This window comes from Hordeum vulgare, chromosome 4H (genome assembly GCF_904849725.1).
Source record: "Hordeum vulgare subsp. vulgare chromosome 4H, MorexV3_pseudomolecules_assembly, whole genome shotgun sequence".
NCBI classification, from domain to species: Eukaryota; Viridiplantae; Streptophyta; class Magnoliopsida; order Poales; family Poaceae; genus Hordeum; species Hordeum vulgare.
This window is the reverse complement of record NC_058521.1, coordinates 132,672,278-132,677,308: the sequence shown is the minus strand read 5'-3', so window position 1 is coordinate 132,677,308 and position 5,031 is coordinate 132,672,278.

The window sequence follows — 5,031 nt, the reverse complement described above, 5'->3', positions numbered from 1 at the left end:
GCTTGCCAAGGAAAAGATAAACGAGGTAGAGGAAAATTGTTTGACTCTTCCACAAAAGTAAATACATAAAGGTAAAAGATAGGACCTTCACAGAGGGAAGCAGAGGTTGTCATGTGCTTTTTAATTTTATGCTAAATCCCTTAGTGCAAAGGAACGTCACGTTATATTTCCCCTTGTGATGGCAACCTTTATAATGCAGTCCCTCGCTTTCATTATCACCATCACAAGTTTGTAAAACACTTAACTAACCTTACTCTAAATGATCAAACATGTTTGTAAGAAATTTTTATTGCTTTGTGCATCGATGACAACTTACTTGAAGGATCTTACTCAATCCATAGGCATGTATGGTGGAATCTTGAAACACATGTTTAGGTTTAAGGTTTTGGATGCACAAGTAGTATCTCTATTTAGTGCGGGGTTTTTGGCTAGCAAAGGTATTGCGAAAGCACCACATGCTAGAGGATCTATAACAATATAACTTCTATGTGAATATGAACAAGCATAAATAATTACGTTTTCTTCCTTGTCCAATGTCAACAGTTTTGGCATATTATAATTAATGGGGGCTCACAATCATAAAAGATGTCAAGGATAGTGTATTTTCATGTAAATATTCTCTTTCCTTATTCATTCTTTCAAGTGTTACATCACCGACCAATGTTATGTTTGTCAATCTTCAAAAAAATTACCACTTATACTTTTACTTATGTGATGTCACTACTTACTATAAGATTGGCATATGATCTTTCTCATTATTTTGTTTATTTTGATTGCAGCAAGAAAGCAGAGATGCAAAACTCAAACTAAACTTTATTATATAACCCTCACTCAATTACATAGATAGATAGATAGATAGATAGATCATGGAACTAGCACTCAAAGGAAAAAAAGATTGAACTAAACTTTTATTTGACTAGATTTCAGAATAGCTAAAGATCAAACTAGGATGGATAAAGAAAAAGAATGGTGATGGTGATACGATACCGGCGCACCTCCCCCAAGCTTGGCTCAAACCAAGGGGAGTGCCCATACCTGTGAACTCAAGCCTCCTTCTTTGGTGATGAAGATGGAGGTGGTGGTGGTGTAGATGTTGAGGTAGCGTCACAGTGTAGCCTCAAGAGGTTCTCTAAATGTTGAACAACGCTCCGGAGATTGGTGACTTGGTCCTCTAACAAGATATTTTCACGAGTGAGATATTTATCCTAAACACGAACCATTTCGAAGGCTCTGAATGCTTCAATTTCAAGAGGGGTGAGATTCCCATAGTAGGGTTGAAGGTAATCTTCTTCTCCCTCTTCTTTTGGTGGCATGGCCTGCCCTTTTTCTGGAGTTTGATCCCTCTTGGCTTCTTTGCCCTTGTTCTCCTTGGTAGCTCCTACGGGTTCCTCTTCCTTTAGTTGCATCTTCATCAACCAAGCATCTCCTTCTACGTGGCTGGAGGAGGAAGAAGACAAGATGCCCTACTTGATAGTTCTGAGAGAAAAACAACGTGAAACAAGAATAGAGGATTTCTCTGTGGTATTGGGATCAAATCTTTGGGAGATATATATAGAGAATTTTTATATAAGGGAATATGTGATATACAAGAAAACACAGTCGGGAAGGTACCCGAGGGCCCCACTAGATATCAGGCCGCGCCAGCGGGGCCTGGCGCGCCCTGGTGTCTAGTGGACACATGGGTTGCCTTCCCGCGTGTTTCTTAGTTTGCTAAATTTTCTAAAATTCCAAAACTACCAAAAAATATTTTTGTAGATTTTTCTGAGCATGTTTACTTATCGTATCACATGCCTCTTCCTTTTAAGGGTTTTGGAGGGTTCTAAAAGGTCTCCCTAGTGTGTTCCTCCGGTGTCATGGTTTGGATAATATTTGTTTCAACATTAATTGGTGTACCTGAGATCTAGTGTTTTATCCTTTGTCCATTAACCACCTTCAGGTTAGTGCCTTCGGGGTTATTGATGTTAATAGCTCCAGACCGATAAACTTCTTCAATAATATATGGTCCTTCCCATTTGGATAGAATTTTTCCTGCAAAGAATCTTAGATGAGAATTGTGCAATAGAACATATTCACCAACTTTGAATTCTCATTTTTGGATTCTTTTGTCATGCCATCTTTTAACTTTTTCTTTGAATAGTTCTGAATTTTCATAAGCTTGGGTTCTCCATTCATCTAATGAGCTAATATCAAATAACCTATTTTCACCAGCAAGTTTGAAGTCATAGTTGAGTTCTTTAATTGCCCAATAAGCTTTATGTCCTAACTCAAGAGGCAAATGACATGTTTTCCCATAAACCATTTTATAAGGAGACATACCCATAGGATTTTTATAAGTTGTTCTATATGCCCAGAATGCATCATCTAATTTCTTAGACCAATACTTTCGGGACCTGTTAACAGTCTTTTGCAATATTAATTTTATTTGTCTATTGGTTAATTCTACTTGACCACTAGACTGAGGATTATAGGGAGATGCAATTCTATGGTTAACATCATATCTTGCAAGCAGCTTACGGAAAGCACCATGAATAAAATGTGAACCACCATCAGTCATTAAGTATTTAGGGACTCAAAAGCGTGGGAAAATAACTTCCTTAAGCATCTTAATAGAGGTGTTATGATTAGCACTATTGGTTGGAATAGCTTCTACCCATTTAGTGACATAATCAACAACAACCAAAATATGTGTATACCCATTGGAGCAAGGAAAAAGTCCCATATAATCAAATTCCCAAACATCAAATGGTTCAATAACAAGTGAATAATTCATAGGCATTTCCTTACATCACCTAATGTTAAAAATTCTTTGAAATTCATCACAAGAGAGGGAAAACTTATGAGCATCTTTGGAAAGAGTAGGCCAATAAACTCCAAACTGTAATACCTTGTGTGCACTTCTATCTCCCGCATGGTGTCCTTCATAAGCCTTGGAGTGACACTTCCAAAGGATGTGTTCCTGTTCATGCTCAGGTATACAACGTCTAATAATACCATCTACTCCCTCTTTATATAGATGTGGGTCATCCCAAAGGTAATGTCTTAAATCAAAGAAGATTATTTTCTTTTGTTGATAGGTTAAACCAGGTGGTATGCATTTAGCAACAATGTAATTAGCATAATCAGCAAACCACAGTGTATTATGAGAAACATTGATCATGACTAGTTGTTCATCAGGAAAGCTGTCATCAATAGGTAGTGGGCCATCAAGAACATTTTCTAACCTAGACAAGTTATCAGCTACAAGGTTTTCAGCTCCTTTCCTATCAATGATATGCAAGTCAAATTCTTGTAGCAAGAGAACCCACCTAAAAAGTCTAGGATTGGCATCTTTCTTTCCCATAAGATATTTAATAGCAACATGATCAGTGTGAATAATTACTTTAGAATCAACAATGTAAGATCTGAATTTATCAGAAGCAAATACAACTGCTAAGAATTCTTTTTCTTTGGTAGCATAATTTATCTAGGCATTGTCTAGAGTTATACTAGTATAATGAATGACATTTAGTTTCTTATCAACTCTTTGTCCTAGAATAGCACCAACAGCATAGTCACTAGCATCACACATAATTTCAAAAGGCAAGTTCCAATCAGGTCGTTGAACAATAGGTGCAGAAGTTAAGGCTGTCTTATGTGTTTCAAAGGCTTCTACAAATTCATCTTCGAAAATGAAAGGATAATACTTTTGTAATAAATTAGTAAGAGGCCTAGAAATTTTAGAGAAGCCTTTAATAAACCACCTATAGAAACCAGCATGACCAAGGAAACTATGGATACCTTTGATATCCTTAGGACATGGCATCTTCTCAATTGCATCAACTTTAGCCTTATCCACCTCAATACCCCGTTCAACAAATTTATGGCCCAAGAGAATAACTTTTTTCACCATAAAGTGGCACTTCTACCAATTCAAGACAAGGTTAGTTTGCTCACATCTCTACAAAACTTGATCAAGGTTGCTTAAGAAATCATCAAAAGAAGTTCCGTAACCAGAAAAATCATCCATGAAGATCTCAACAATCTTTTCACAAGAATCAGAGAATATAGCAGTCATACTCTTTGAAAGGTAGGAGGTGCATTGCATATTCCAAAAGGCATTCATATATAAGCATAGGTTCTAAAAGGACAAGTAAAGGTGGTTTTCTCTTGATCACGTTGTGACACGGGTATTTGAGAAAAAACAGAATAGCCATCTAGAAAGAAAAAATGTGTGTGCTTCGATAATATTTCTAGCATTTGGACTATGAACGGTAAAGGATGATGATCTTTCTAGTAGCGTTGTTTAATTTTATAAAATCAATAACCATTCTATAGCCAGTCACAATTCTTTGTGGAATGAGTTCATTTTTATCATTAGGAACAACAGTGATACCTCCTTTCTTAGGGACACAATGAACGGGACTTAACCATCTACTATCAGCTATGGGATAAATTATACGTGTCTCGAGAAGCTTTAATATTTCATTTATCACCACTTATTTCTTGGGATTGAGTTTTCATTGGTGATCAACAACTGGTTTAGCATCTGGTCTCATATTAATCTGGTGCTGACATGGAGTGGGACTAATGCCCTTAGATAATCAAGAGTATACCCAATGGCAGCTCGGTGCTTCCTTAAAAAATTTAGCAATCTTCCCTCTTCATAATCTTTAAGGTTAGCACTGATAATAAGAGGATATATCTTCTTTTCATCAAGATAAGCATATTTCGGAGTATCAGGAAATTGCTTTAATTCAAACACAGGATCACCCTTGGGTGGAGGAGGACCTCCTAGAGTTTCAACAAGCAAGTTGTGTTTAATAATAGGTTTTTGTTCAATGAAAATATTATATATTTCATTCCTTTCATCCATATGCATATCATTTTCATGGTCTAGCAAATATTGTTCCCATGGACCTAGTCCGCATAATTTCCACCATCATCTTTCAACTTAGTTTTCTCTAGGAATGTACCAAAAACACATGGGAGCTACAGCGCGAGCTATTGTTCTACAACATACTTTGCAAAGACAAATTAGACTATGTTCATGAT